A 16903-nucleotide genomic window follows, 5' to 3' on the forward strand; every position below is an offset into this window, starting at 1 on the left:
TAATTTCTGTCCATGTTGTAGCATTTCTAACAACTTTTTTCTTGCAGAATCTCAGAGTTCTAACATCACCAACTCGGTTGCTTGGCAACAGCACAACTACTTGCTGCCAGTCATGAGAAATGTATGCGAACAAACCTAGGCTACTGTAGATGTCAGGCGTAGCACCATGTATTGTCAGCATGTTCAACAGCATTTAAGAAACATGTTACCTTCAATATTGTTATCTTGTGATCAAGCCATCAATATTTTGCCATTATTGGTGTCGTAAAAATGTCATCTAACGGGTTAGCAATGAGCATGTTTGATATTTCAGTGGAAATGCTACTACAATAAGCTTTTTGATAAGCCGTTTAGCAAAAAAAGAACATGTCCCGTATTGTTGGCATATTGTCCCCAGCTGCAGGCCACCTTAATATTTTAAGATAAGCGACACCAACCTCGTATCCGAAGTGTTTACTAGATATTTGACTAGTTGGCTAGCCTTATGGTTAAAAAAAATATGTTAATTCTTGCCTGAAATTCATTAGCTATATTTCCGAGGTAAAAAGTTGGGTATTAAATGATGTGTCTGTCACAAAATCGAATTTTACAATATACAGTGTGTCCCCCAAAATGTGTATGTGTGTGTATACATTATTATATATATATATATATGTATATTTTTTTTAAACTCTCAAAACCTAACTTAACTTACATAAATTGCTGTCACGGCCATCGAAAGAAGCGGACCAAGGTGCAGCGTGGTGATCGTAGATTTTCCTCTTTATTTTGGTATGATGCCAACAAAACAAGAAACAAATCGAACAACCGTGACGCTTACAGGGCTTTAGTGCCACAAACAAAGTTAACTTCCCACACTGAAAGGAGGGAAAGGGCTACCTAAGTATTGTTCCCAATCAGAGACAACGATAGACCAGCTGTCCCTGATTGAGAACCACACCCGGCCAAAACAAAATCATAGAAAACAAAAACATCGAATGCCCACCCCAAATCACACCCTGACCAAACCAAATAGAGAGATAAAGAGTCTCTATAAGGTCAGGGCGTGACAATTGCAATGAAAAGTGGTGGTCAGCTAGCTATAAGGATGCTTTTAGTCACAAAATGTACTGTTATTTTCCAGTCCATTTAAATGTTGAGCTCGTGGGGATTTGATCCTCTAACCACTAAAGAGTGTCCGAAGTTAGGGAGTGTCCAATGTTGGGTGTCAGCGATTGGGTGCAGAGTGAAAGCGGAGTCAGGTGCAGGACACAGGTATAGAGTAATCCAATTGAGTTTACTCAAAGAATAAAGCAAAATTCCAAATAGGAACATACAACACAACTCTAACACAAACACAACCACTAACGACATGAACAATCACGGACAGAACAGAAATGTATGTCAGATGGTTAAATAGGGAAGGTAATGAGGGAATGTAAAACAGGTGTGTGTGTCATCAGACAAAACAAAACAAAACAGATAAATGGATCAGTAGTAGTTTTTGCTTTGTCATTTCGGGGTATTGTGATGTCATTGTGATGTCATTTCGGGGTATTGTGATGTCATTATGGGGTATTGTGATGTCATTGTGATGTCATTTCGGGGTATTGTGATGTCATTATGGGGTATTGTGATGTCACTAGAAAGCCGGTGACGTCGACCGCCGAACACCACCCAAACAAGGAGAAGGGCCGACTTCGGCAGAAGTCGTGACATTGGGGGAAAATTAGCTAGGCTACTTTAGATATCTTGCTATGTGGTGGTATTCAAGCTAAGGTTAATCAATAAACGCAAACAAATATTTTAATTAGCTAGGTAGAAGGCTAATAGCTAAGGTTAGCTTGCTTGTCCACATCCCAGCAGATAGTCTATGTAGCTATCTTATTATAGCAGTCAGCTGAAAGCTATCTAGCTAACGAACAGCCAAAGAAAGGTACCTAGCCATATGTGGTTATGGAATTTTTTATACACATTTCTTCAGCCATTAGCTAGCTAGCGAGAGCCAGACAACAACAGCTGACTTCGACACAGAATCTAGCTAACATTTGCTAGCTCACATCCTAATGCCTGAGCATTAGGCCTACATTAGTCCTACATTTTTCCACAAAACTTAGATAGCTAGCTAATGTACATCAACACCAAACATTGTGCAGATTGTCACACTGCTACCTTACAGTGCATTCAATGGGCTTTTGCAACACTAGCAAGCTAGCTACTCCATAGTCCAAGCTACGGTAAGAACTAGATTTTCACTGTCAGACATGTCACAACTGAAATTGCTAAGAAAACAAATTGCTAGCTAACATTACATGTAAACAGTTCCTCTTTTATGCAGGAGTGCAGTGTGCAAATACATGCTTGTGTCATGACATAGCCCTTTCTGGGTATAGAGCCCATCCCCCTCTCTATTCTCTCCAACACCCAGGTTCTGTTATCTCAGGTCGTCAATTCCTAGAGGAGACTCTCTTCCCCTGGCCATGCAGAAAGGGACACATACATAGAACAAAGGAACTTCTTCTGCATCACAGAACTTGAGAACTGAACAATGTCCATGTTTTGGAGAATGTGTAAACGGTCGGTGGAGAAACCGGTTTTATGAAAAACAATACAGCCACATTACCAGAACTCTGTTTATACGGGAGCCTCCGTTATGAGGTTTGCGTCTAATTATTGTGTAAAATTAATTATTAAAGATGGAACTATTTGTGAAATTATGTTATGATGTTAATGTGAGAGAATTGTATTCCCTTTAAAGTTTAACTAAGTCAATGGCCCGCCCCCATGAGCACAGATATGATCTGGCTCATGGGACAGTCCTTTTCTATTGTTCCAAATAAAACCCCCACCTGAAGAAATCCTCTTTAGGCCACGCATACCTCGGTCAGCTGAGGGGGCGAAGGTTGAGTAGAGACCACAAAAACTTCAGTATAAGCTAAGGTTGTAATGGTTGTTGAATTCCTAACCATACCACATGGAGCATTGGCTACACGGGTGGAATTGGTTAAACTCTGAGACTATCGATCCCGACAGAATAAGAGCTAATCTTCGATATTAACCTCTAGCTTCGAGCAATCCCGTATCCGGGAGCGTAATCATAGCCTCAAGCTCATTAGCATAACGCAACGTTAACTATTCATGAAAATCGCAAATGAAATGAAATAAATATATTGGCTCACAAGCTTAGCCTTTTGTTAACAACACTGTAATCTCAGATTTTCAAAATATGCTTTTCAACCATAGCTACACAAGCATTTGTGTAAGAGTATTGATAGCTAGCATAGCATTAAGCCTAGCATTCAGCAGGCAACATTTTCACAAAAACAAGAAAAGCATTCAAATAAATTAATTTACCTATGAAGAACTTTGGATGTTTTCAATGAGGAGACTCAGTTAGATAGCAAATGTTCAGTTTTTCCAAAAATATTATTTGTGTAGGAGAAATCGCTCCGTTTTGATCATCACGTTTGGCTAAGAAAAAAACCAGAAAATTCAGTCATTACAACGGCAAACTTTTTTCCAAATTAACTCCATAATATCGACAGAAACATGGCAAACGTTGTTTAGAATCAATCCTCAAGGTGTTTTTCACATATCTATTCGATGATAAATCATTCCTGGCAGTTTGGTTTCTCCTCTGAACCAAATGGGAAAATGCACGCAGCTGGAGATTACGCAATAATTTCGACGGAGGACACCATGCGGGCACCTGGTAAATGTAGTCTCTTATTGTCAATCTTCCAATGATATGCCTACAAATACGTCACAATGCTGCAGACACCTTGGGGAAACGACAGAAAGTGTAGGCTCATTCCTGGCACATTCATAGCCATATAAGGAGACATTGGAACACAGCGCATTCAAAATCTGGGGTACTTCCTGTATGAAATGTAATCTTGGTTTCGCCTGTAGCATTAGTTCTGTGGCACTCACAGACAATATATTTGCAGTTTTGTAAACGTCAGAGTGTTTCTTTCCAAAGCTGTCAATTATATGCATAGTCGAGCATCTTTTCGTGACAAAATATCTTGTTTAAAACGGGAACGTTTTTTTATCCAAAAATTAAAAGAGCGCCCCCTAATGCATGAATTACTAATCTAAAGCTAGAAATTATGTCAACCTGAAATGCGAAGACCGACATCCGCCGAAACATCTATTCTATAAGAACATTTCTGAATGTTACTCTGAAGTTTCCATTCTAACCACGACAGACTCCAGGGAAGCAGAGAGACACTTGGATGAACTTTCCAACAGAAAGACAGATGATTCCAACAGAGATCAAGATGACACACTGAGTGTAAATATATATTGATTGCAATTATTCCCGAATGAGTGGGCGTTCATGTGCAAAGGATTAGTATTTCAATTAATATAATTATCAACTGTGAAGTGACTCATTTTTTACTTTCCCGCCCTTCTGAGTCCACACCTACTTCCCTTTGTCCGCCAAGCCATCATATTGGCTTAGCCCACTAGGGAACCTCCCTTATCATTTCCTTGTAACCATATCTACTGTTTGTTTGTTTATGCATTTCTGTGATTATTTAGCTAGTTAGTAAGTAAATGATTTAGACAATTGATGTATGGATGATTCATAGTAATGTCTGGGTTCGTGCAGATAACAAACCATTTACGAGGTAAATAATAATTAATTAATTAGAAGACTAATTGATCTTAAACTTTTACTTTTACTTCACTCCATTCCTAAATGAAATTATGAACTTTTTACTTCATACATTCTCATAACACTCAAAAGTACTGGTTAGATTTTGAATGTTTAGCATGATTGGAAAATGGTCTAATTCACATGCTTATCAAAACAACATTCCTGGTCATCGCTACTGCCTTTGATCTGGCGGACTCACTAAACACATTTTATTTTATTTATTACATGTTGTATTTAACCTTTATGTAACGAGGCAAGTCAGTTATTAAGAATATATTATTATTTACAATAACGGCGTACCCTGGCCAAACCTGGACTAGGCCAATTGTGCATCGCCCTATGGGACTCCCAATCATGTGATACAGCCTGGATGCTTTGTTTGTAAATTATTTCTGAGTGTTGGAGACCCTGGCTATCCGTAAATTTAGAAAACAAGAAAATGATGCAGTCTGTTTTGCTTTAAACAAGGAATTTGAAATTAATTAAACTTTTACTTTTGACATTTAAGTATATTGTAGTAATTACATTTACTTTTGATACTTAAGTATATTTAAAATAAAATACTTTTAGACTTTTACTCAAGTAGTATTTTACTGGGTGACTTTCACTTTTAATTACCGTAATTTCCGGACTATAGGCCGCTACTTTATTCCCACACTTTGAACCTCGCGGTTGAATCCCGCTTTCACAAGATTCATGCCGCCAAAAAACTGAGCACCGTCACATAATGTGCCGTAAATCGAGCGCGCTCAAACTTCCCATCATTCTGATTACGGTAGTAATTTTGTCACCCTCATCATGGCAAAGACACGGAGAAATGCATATGATGCAGCTTTCAAGTTGAAGGCGATCGATCTGGCTGTTGGAAAAGGAAATAGAGCTGCTGCATGGGAGCTTGGCCTTAATGAGTCGATGATAAGACGTTGGAAACAGCAGCGTGAGGAACTGACTCAGTGCAAAAAGACAACAAAAGCTTTCAGAGGGAAGAAAAGCAGATGGCCCAAACTATTTGTAGCCACTCGACATCAGTGTAAATTGTGCATTTAAGGTGGCGCTCCTTGTTCAGTGGGAGGCTTGGATGACAAATGGGAATCCTTCACTGAAACGGGCCGCAGGCGAAGAGCATCTTATGGTCAAGTCTGCCAGTGGGTCCTGACAGCGTGGAGCATTGTCAAAAAATCCACTATCATCAACGGGTTTGGAAAGGCTGGACTGCTGCGTGTTGAAGGGGCAGCATGAGCTCAGCGGGGTATTTTCCTCCAGATGAAAGTGACGGGAGCGACAATGAAAACGATCCACCATCGGATGAAGCAATTCTGAGGCTATTCAACTCCGACACCGAAGGAGATGACTTCAGTGGTTTCAGTGCACAGGAGGAGGAAGATAGTGACCAATGACTTTCTTGGTAGGCTACTGTTTTAATTTTTGTTACAAGCCGTGTTTCGTTAAAGCCTATTTATTTTTGTTACAATCCGTGTTTTGTTAAAGCCTATTTATTTTTGTTACAACGCCGTGTTTCGTTTAAAGGCTCTGTAAAGTTAATTTGTTTCAATGTACCGATAGGCACCTGCGGCTTATAGACATGTGCGGCTTATTTATGTACAAAATACATATTTTTTAATAATTCAGTGGTTGCGGTTTATATTCAGGTGCGCTTAATAGTCCAGCAATTACGGTAAGTCATTTTCTAGTAAGGTATCTTTACTTTTACTCAAGTATGACAATTGAATACTTTTTCCACCACTGTTTAATAGTTAGCTGAACACATATTTTTGTTTTAAAGGGCAGCAGCCAGCACACCAGGGTTTAAACCAGCAGCCCTTGCGGTCATGAAAGCACACCACCTGTGTCACGCCTGCTCCTGCTCTTCCTCCCTCTTCCTCCTTCTGGCGCTGGAGGGCTCCAGACTCCCCAACATTACGCACTCAAGCCACCTTCAGTACGCACATCTGCCTTTCCCCGTCACGCGCATCAGCGCTCATTGGGCTCACGCGGACTCCATTACTTGTGTAATTTCCTTCCCTATAACTGTCTGTTTCCTAGCTCTGTTCCCTGCTTCGGGATTGTTTGTCATATGTCCTTGTTTACCTGTGTGCTGACGTTGTTCCTGTCGTGTTTCATGTCTGCTCCTGTCGTGTTTCATGTCTGTTCCTGAATAAATGTTTGACTCCCCGTACCTGCTTCTCCTGTTCGGCGTCGGTCCGTACAGAATCCCGAAGCCATCACACGAAGCATTGGGGAGTACTGGCGTTCCGGTTGGTGGTGACGTCGGTCCTGGGTCGCCACTGATGGAACCGGGAGTGCCTAGCCAGCTCGTCGGGCTTCCACTCCCTAGCTGGCTCGAGAGGTTTCCTTTCCCCGGTTGGCTCGGAAGACGCCCATCCCACGTCGGGCCCCAGCCGGATCGTCAGGTCTTGTTTGCCCAGCCGGCTCGTAAGACTGTCACGTCTCCATCGGATCCTCGAGCTTCCACGTTGTAGCGGGATTGGCAGGCGTTCATGCCTCAGCCGGATCGTCAGGCTTCTATGCCTCAGCCAGCTTGCCGGGCTCAAGCGCCCCTGCCGGTTCATCAGGAGTTTACCTTAGCCGGTTTGGCCGGCACCCATGTCTCGGCCGGCTCGCCCAGGTACCGGGGGGGTACTGTCATGCCTGCTCCTGCTCTTCCTCCCTCTGGTGCTCGAGGGCGCTGTCCCTAGGCCGTCATTGAAAATAAGAATTTGTTCTTAACTGACTTGCCTAGTAAAATAAAAAATCTAATTTGAATCAAAAGAGGTGGCTTTGACTGAAATCCTCTCCTATAATAACTTGGCATGAGCTTTTGTAACTGGAATTGGCACTAATGTAAAAGGCCCGACACGACAACAATGAATAGCTTAAATTCAAATTCAAAAAGCCCCGATTGCTTTTTATTGTTAGTTTACTTTGAAATAAAACATCAATCATTCTCTGAAAATGATTTGTACCAGTGCTGTGTTCATCCATTGCCAGTCGTTCATAGCACAATGAAGAAATCAGAAATCAAATTTGACATTTGTCAAAACATATCTTCTATTATGTCCACAATTCTGCATTTTTACGAATAAGTCTCATTTTTATGTGGAAAAAAAGGAATAGAAATGCAAAAACACCCAGAATGTAAATGAGTGAACAGACAACTTCAGTAAACTCTTACGTTCCAAACTAGAGGTGGTTATCAGATCACAGTGTGCTACACCAGCAACGGGAAGTGAAGCTCCCAAATGCTCCAGATTTCCTACAGTCTTGACGACAGTTTTAAATGCTAATGCCAAACGAGCGGAGGAGTGGAGGAGACAGGAGACAGGAGACAGGGAACGAAGGAATAAATGAGATGAGGAATATCAGAGAACACATAAGTAGAAGTAGTAATTCTCTTATATTTTCCTGAATGAACCAGAGATGTTTTAAACAAAAACTTTGTCATGGCTTTTATGTGGGAGGAAGGTGATTTTCTTTATAGGTGACTTTTTAGCTCTCACATAAATCTGTATTGTCTTGCAAGTGTAAAATAATCCAGGTTTTCTGCTTTTTTGGGAGATTATGTTACTCTTGATTGATATGTCACTGTCACTTTACAAAAACCTAAACTGAAGTCATTCTTCAACCAAGGTCATATCCTGAAAAACTGTTTTAACAATTAATAATTTACAGTCAGCATAAAAATATGACGTTGTTTTGTAGTTTGTGTATCAGTGGAGAGGAAAATAGTAACACCTCACAGCGTTACTATGGAGGGCTGGGAGGCCTTGTGTACTGGGCTGGCCTTGTGTACTGGACTGGCCTGGTGTACTGGACTGGCCTGGTGTACTGGACTGGCCTGGTGTACTGGACTGGCCTGGTGTACTGGACTGGCCTGGTGTACTGGGCTGGGAGGCCTTGTGTACTGGGCTGGCCTGGTGTACTGGACTGGCCTGGTGTACTGGACTGGCCTGGTGTACTGGGCTGGCCTGGTGTACTGGACTGGCCTGGTGTACTGGACTGGCCTGGTGTACTGGACTGGCCTGGTGTACTGGACTGGCCTGGTGTACTGGGCTGGCCTGGTGTACTGGACTGGCCTGGTGTACTGGACTGGCCTGGTGTACTGGACTGGCCTGGTGTACTGGGCTGGGAGGCCTGGTGTACTGGGCTGGCCTGGTGTACTGGGCTGGCCTGGTGTACTGGACTGGCCTGGTGTACTGGGCTGGCCTGGTGTACTGGGCTGGCCTGGTGTACTGGACTGGCCTGGTGTACTGGGCTGGCCTGGTGTACTGGGCTGGCCTGGTGTACTGGGCTGGGAGGCCTTGTGTACTGGGCTGGGAGGCCTTGTGTACTGGCCTGGCCTGGTGTACTGGGCTGGGAGGCCTTGTGTACTGGGCTGGGAGGCCTGGTTTACTGGGCTGGACGGCCTTGTGTACTGGGCTGGGAGGCCTGGTGTACTGGGCTGGCTTGGGAGGTCTGGTGTACATGGGAGGCCTGGTTTACTGGGCTGGAAGGCCTTGTGTACTGGGCTGGAAGGCCTGGTGTACTGGGCTGGCTTGGGAGGTCTGGTGTACTTTTTTTCACTTTTATTTAACCAGGTAGGCCAGTTAGTTCTCATTTACAACTGCGACCTGGCCAAGATAAAGCAAACCAGTGCGACACAAACAACAACACAGAGTTACACATGTAATAAACAAACGTACAGTCAATAACACAATAGAAAAAATCTAAAAATGTGTGTGCAAATGAGGTATGATTAGGGAGGTAAGGCAATAAATAGGCCATAGTGGCAAAGTAACTACAATTTAGCAATGAACACTGGAGTGATAGGTGTGCAGAAGATGAATATGCTAGTTGAGATACTAGGGTGCAAAGGAGCAAGAAAATAAAGGACAATATGGGGATGAAGTAGTTGAATGTGCTATTTACATATGGGCTGTGTACAAGTGCAATGATCTGTGAGCTGCTATGACAGCTGATGCTTAAAGTTAGTGAGGGAGATATGAGTCTCCAGCTTCAGTGATTTTTGCAATTTGTTCCAGTCATTGGCAGCAGAGAACTGGAAGGAAAGGCGGCCAAAGGAGGAATTGGCTTTGGGGGTGACCAGTGAAATATACCTTCTGTAGCGCCTGATACAGGTGAGTGCTACTATGGTGACCAGTCAGCTGAGCTAAGATGGGGCTTTACCTAGCAGAGACTATACATGACCTGGACCCAATGGGTTTGGCGACAAATATGAAGCGAGGGCCAGCCAACGGGAACATACAGGTTGCAGTGGTGGGTAGTAAATGGGGCTTTGGTGAAAAATTCATCCAATTTGCTGAGTAGAGTTTTGGAGGCTATTTTGTAAATGACATCAAGGATCGGTAGGATAGTCAGTTTTACGAGAGTATGTTTGGCAGCATGAGTAAAGGATGCTTTGTTGCGACATAGGAAGCTGATTCTAGATTTAATTCTGGATTGGAGATGCTTAATGTGAGTCTGGAAGGAGAGTTTACAGTCTAACCAGACACCTAGGTATTTGTAATTGTCCACATATTCTAAGTCAGAACCGTCCAGAATAGTGATGCTGGACAGGCGGGCAGGTGCGTGCAGCAATCGGTTAGGAACTTGAGCGGGGCTGAGGTGTACCCATGACCAGCTCTGAAACCAGATTGTATAGTGGAGAAGGTACGGTGGATTCAAAATGGTCGGTAATCTGTTTGTTAACTTGGCTTTTGAAGACCTGAAGAATGGCAGGGTAGGATAGATATAGGTATGTAACAGTTTAGGTCTAGAATGTCTCCCCCTTTGAAGAGGGGGATGACCGCGGCAGCTTTCCATCTCAGATGATACGAAAGAGAGGTTGAACAGGCTAGTAATAGGGTTTGACCGCAGGTCCATTACGGACGCAGGCAATGGGGCAGTGATCGCTGAGATCCTGGTTCAAGACAGCAGAGGTGTATTTAGAGGGCAGGTTGGTCAGGATGATATCTATGAGGGTGCCCGTGTTCACGGATTTGGGGTTGTACCTGGTAGGTTCATTGATAATTTGTGTGAAATTGAGGGCACGGGGCTGGCCTGGTGTACTTGGCTACCCTGGTGTACTGGTCTGGCCTGGTGTACTCGGCTGGCCTGGGAGGCCTGGTGTATTATGCTGGGAGTCCTGGTGTACTGTGCTGGGAAGCCTGGTGTACTTGGCTAGGAGGCCTGGTGTACTCGGCTGGCCTGGTGTACATGGGAGACCTGGTGTACTGGGCTGATTTATGTCTTTCATTTTAAATTTGCAAAGATTTCTAAAAACATGTTTTCACTTTTGTCATTATGGGGTATTGCATGTAGATGGGTGATAACAAAACCAAAATCTAATCCATGTGGAATTCAGGCTGTAACACAACAAATTGTGGAATAAGTCAAGGGGTCTGAATATTTTCTAAAGGTACTGTATGTACTGCATTTACAAACATGTATTTATATATTTAGATTTCCATCTCAGACTTGTAATATTTCCTTTGTTTTTCTGGAATATGTGTATATGGTATTATTATTATTTTTTATTGCTAGGTATCGTTGCACTGTAAACACAAGCATTTCACTGCACCTGCGATATCATATGCAAATCTTTGTACTCGACCAATAAACTTGAATTTGATTTGATTCAACAATTAAAACACAGTTTATTCTTTTTGAATCACCTGCTTATGTAAATAATTACAGTCCAGGTTTGGACCAGACCAGACCCTGCCTGCAGCCCAAATGCCACCCTATTCCCTAAGTAGTGCACTACTTTAGACCAGAGCCCTATTCCCTATGTAGTGCACTACTTTAGACCAGCAACTAGCAACTGGTCAAAAGTAATGTACTATATAGGGAATGGTGTGCCTTTTGGGAGACAACCTGTGGTAAATGTTATGAGAAGTTAAAGGGGAGTCAGCATGTCCTCCAGACCATTAGCCCGTCCTGCAGACCATTAATAACCTGTCCTCCAGACCATTAACCTTTGCTACAGACCATTAACCTGTCCTCCAGACCATTAACCTGTCCTCCAGACCATTAACCTGTCCTCCAGACCATTAACCTTTCCTGCAGACCATTAACCTGTCCTCCAGACCATTAACCTGTCCTCCAGACCATTAACCTGTCCTCCAGACCATTAACCTATCCTGCAGACCATTAGCCTGTCCTCCAGACCATTAACCTGTCCTCCAGACCATTAACCTGTCCTCCAGACCATGAACCTATCCTGCAGACCATTAGCCTGTCCTCCAGACCATTAACCTGTCCTGCAGACCATTAGCATGCCCTCCAGACCATTAACCTGTCCTCCAGACCATTAACCTGTCCTCCAGACCATTAGCCTGTCCTCCAGACCATTAACCTGTCCTCCAGACCATTAGCATGCCCTCCAGACCATTAACCTGTCCTGCAGACCATTAACCTGTCCTCCAGACCATTAACCTGTCCTGCAGACCATTAACCTTTCCTCCAGACCATTAACCTGTCCTCCAGACCATTAACCTGTCCTCCAGACCATTAGCCCGTCCTCCAGACCATTAACCTGTCCTCCAGACCATTAACCTTTCCTCCAGACCATTAGCCTGTCCTCCAGACCATTAACCTTTCCTCCAGATCTATTTGTGATCTATTTGTGTTTGTTATTAGGAGCCTGGCTGGCTGGTGGGCAGGATGGCTGGGAGTGGATAGGGTTAACAGTGTAAAGGAGAGAAACCATGCTGTTGTACCATGAATGGAGAGATGGATGTGGGGTTTGTAGCACCAGACAAGACATGACTCCTCTTCCCATAATGCATGAGTGCAGATGCACATACTCTCTTGATTTACAGTTTGAAGAAACAAACACAAACAAATACAAAATTAACAAATACAACACAACAAATACAACACAACAAATACATCATAAACAAATAGAACATAAACAAATGTCACGTCCTGACCATAGAGAGTCATTTATGAACATTTGAACATCTTGGCCATGTTCTGTTATAATCTCCACCCGGCACAGCCAGAAGAGGAATGGCCACCCCTCACAGTCTGGTTCCTCTCTAGGTTTCTTCCTAGGTTTTGGCCTTTCTAGGGAGTTTTTCCTAGCCACCGTGCTTCTACACTTGCATTGCTTGCTGTTTGGGGTTTTAGGCTGGGTTTCTGTACAGCACTTTGAGATATCAGCTGATGTAAGAAGCTATATAAATACATTTGATTTGATTTGTTCTAGTTAGTTATTTCTATGTGGGGTTCTGGGTTATTATTTCTATGTTGGTGATGATGATTCCCAATTAGAGGCAGCTGGTAATCGTTGTCTCTAATTGGGGATCATATTTAGGTAGCCTTTTTCCACCTGTGTTTTATGGGATATTGTTTTGAGTTAGTGCACGTAGCACCTCTGTAGTCACGGTTCGTTGTTTGTTTATTATTTATTTTTTTGTTCTTGCTAAGTTTCACTTTAAATAAATCATGTGGAACTCAATCTCCGCAGCGCCTTGGTCCGTCTCTACAAACGAACGTGACAACAAATACAACGTAAACAAACACAACACAAACAAAATACAATACAACATCATTAAATACAACTCACCAAATACAACATACAGTACCAGTGAAGTCAGTATTTCACCCAGTCAGATGGTGAATACCTCAGATTTAATCTGGGGGTAATAAAGTGAGAAGTAAGACTTCCTCTGTTTTACTGCCAATTAGTAAGAGGCTCAGAGGTAACTTCTGACATAGAGTACCAGTCAAAAGTTTGGACACACCTACTCATTCAAGGGTTTGTCTTTATTTCTTACATCGTAGAATAATAGTGAAGACATCAAAACTATGAAATAACATATATGGAAACATGTATTGTTCAACAAATAAACAAATAAAAAGTGTTAAACAAATATATTTTTCATTTGAGATTCTTCAAAGGAGTCATCCCTTGCCTTGATGACAGCATTGCACACTCAAATCAAATCAAATCAAATTTTATTTGTCACATACACATGGTTAGCAGATGTTAATGCGAGTGTAGCGAAATGCTTGTGCTTCTAGTTCCGACAATGCAGTAATAACCAACAAGTAATCTAACTAACAATTCCAAAACTACTGTCTTGTACACAGTGTGAGGGGATAAAGAATATGTACATAAGGATATATGAATGAGTGATGGTACAGAGCAGCATAGGCAAGATACAGTAGATGGTATCGAGTACAGTATATACATATGAGATGAGTATGTAAACAAAGTGGCATAGTTAAAGTGGCTAGTGATACATGTATTACATAAGGATACAGTCGATGATATTGGCATTCTCTCAACCAGCTTCATGAGGTAGTCAACTGGAATGCATTTCAATTACTGTGCCTTGTTAGAAGTTAATTTGTGGAATGTATTTAATTTATTTTGAGCCAATTTGTTGTGTTGTGACAAGGAAGGGAGGTATTCAGAAGATATCCCTTTTTGGTAAAATACCAAGTCCATATTATGGTAAGAACACCTCAAATAAGCAAAGGGAAATGACAGTCCATCATCACTTCACGAAATGAAGGTCAGTCAATCCGGAGAGTTTAACTTTTAAAGCGACAGAAATGGGCAATTATCTGCACCTCAGATTGCAACCCAAATAAATGCTTCACAGAGTTCAAGGAACAGAGACATCTCAATATCAACTGTTCAGAGGAGACTGTGTGAATCAGGCCTTCATGGTCAAATTGCTTTAAAGAAACCACTACCAAAGGACACCAAAAAGAAGAAGAGACTTGCTTGGGCCAAGAAACACGAGCGATAGACAATAGACCGGTGGAAATATGTTCTTTGGTCTGATGAGTCCAAATTTGAAATTTTTGGTTCCAACCGCCATGTCTTTGTGAGATGCAGAGTAAGTGAACGGATAATCTCTGCATGTGTGGTTCCCAAGGTGAAGCATGGAGGAGGAGGTGTGATGGTTTGGGGCTTTGCTGATGACACTGTCAGTGATTTGTTGAGAATTCAAGTCACACTTAATCAGCATGGCTACCACAGCCTTCTGCAGCGATGCACCATCCCATCTGGTTTGTGCTTTTTGGGTCTATCATTTGTGTTTCAACAGGACAACACACCTCCAGGCAGTGTAAGGGATATTTGACAAAGAAGGCAAATGATGGAGTGTTGCATCAGATGACCTGGCCTCCACAATCACCCGACCTCAACCCAATTCAGATGGTACGGGATGAGTTGGACCGCAGAGTGAAGGAAAAGCAGCCAACAAGTGCTCAGCATATGTGGGAACTCCTTCAAAACTGTTATTAAAGCGTTCCAGGTGAAGCTGGTTGAGAGAATGCCAAGAGTGTGCAAAGCTGTTATCAAGGCAAAGGGTGGCTACTTCAATGAATCTAAAATCTAAAATACATTTTGATTTGTTTAACACTTTTTGATTACTACATGATTCTATATGTTTTATTTTACAGTTGTGATGTCTTCACTCTACAATGTAGAAAATAGTAAAAATAAAGAAAAACCCTTGAATGAGTCGGTGTCCAAACTTTCGACTGGTACTGTAAGTAAATACAACATGATCAAATACAACACAAAACAAAAACAACACAACAAATACAACACAAAACAAAAACAAGACAACAAATACAACACAAAAACAACACAACAAATACAACACAAAACAAAACAAATACAAGACAACAAATACAAAACAAAAAACAACACAACAAATACAATACAAAACAAAACAAATACAAGACAACAAATACAAAACAAAAACAACACAACAAATACAATACAAAACAAAAACAACACAACAAATTCAACACAAAACAAAAACAAGACAACAAATACAAAACAAAACAAAAACAAGACAACAAATACAACACAAAACAAAAACAACACAACAAATACAACACAAAACAAAACAAAAACAAGATAACAAATACAACACAAAACAAAAACAAGACAACAAATACAAAACAAAACAAAAACAAGACAACAAATACAACACAAAACAAAAACAACACAACAAATACAACACAAAACAAAACAAAAACAAGACAACAAATACAACACAAAACAAAACAAAAACAAGACAACAAATACAACACAAAACAAAACAAAAACAAGACAACAAATACAACACAAAACAAAAACAACGTAACAAATACAACACAAAACAAAAACAAGATAACAAATACAACACAAAACAAAAACAAGATAACAAATACAACACAAACAAAATAACAAATATAACACCAACAAATACAAGACATAAACAAATCAAACTTTTTGAGAGGTTTTTGTGGTTGTTTGTTTACCCGGAAATGGGGAGAAAAACACTGGCATCCAATGAAAGGATTGTTTTAAGATGTGGCCGGCACTCGCCATTTGGCAGTCTGGGTAAAATAATATTGCACCCAACGTTGGCCCCACTGTACATACGTCTCATTAAGAGGACATGGCTCACCACCTCTGGTAACTTCACAAGGAGAGAGAGAGAGAGAGAGGCGCTCAGTTATTGCACAACACATAGACAGCTGTCATGCAAGACACAGGGGCTACAGTAAACGTTTCACAGTACAATGACAGCTTCGCCTTAATGAGGAAAATAAGGTACTAAGTGATTGTCTCTATAGTATTTCTCTCTCTTTCGCTCTCTCTCTCTTTCTCTCAATGTAATTCCGTCCGTCCCCATTCTCTCTCTATCTCTCTGTGTCTGTCCATCTGTCGCCCCCCACACCTCTCTCTCTCTATCTCTCTTTTTCTCTGTCTGTATGTCTGTGGCCAGTGTGATGGGCCTTCATCTCTGGATGTGGTTTCCCTAGCCCCTCCCCCTACTCTGTGCTTTATAGCCATGGACCTTATAGTCTAATATACATTGGAATGTTCTGCAATGGCAGCAGAAGTGGAAGAGGACAAGGAGAAGTAGAAACACAACAGTAGAAGAGGACAAGGAGAAGGAGAAACAACAGCAGAAGGATAACTGTATTATAAACCCTCTGGAGCAGCAGAAGGATAACTGTATTATAAACCCTCTGGAACAGCAGAATGATAACTGTATTATAAACCCTCTGGAGCAGCAGAAGGATAACTGTATTATAAACCCCCTGTAACAGCAGAAGGATAACTGCATTATAAACCCTCTGGAGCAGCAGAAGGATAACTGTATTATAAACCCCCTGTAACAGCAGAAGGATAACTGTATTATAAACCCCCTGTAACAGCAGAAGGATAACTGTATTATAAACCCTCTGGAGCAGCAGAAGGATAACTGCATTATAAACCCCCTGTAACAGCAGAAGGATAACTGCATTATAAATCCC

Source organism: Oncorhynchus mykiss, chromosome 15, assembly GCF_057628025.1.
Source record: "Oncorhynchus mykiss isolate SJ-2025 chromosome 15, ASM5762802v1, whole genome shotgun sequence".
NCBI lineage: Eukaryota > Metazoa > Chordata > Actinopteri > Salmoniformes > Salmonidae > Oncorhynchus > Oncorhynchus mykiss.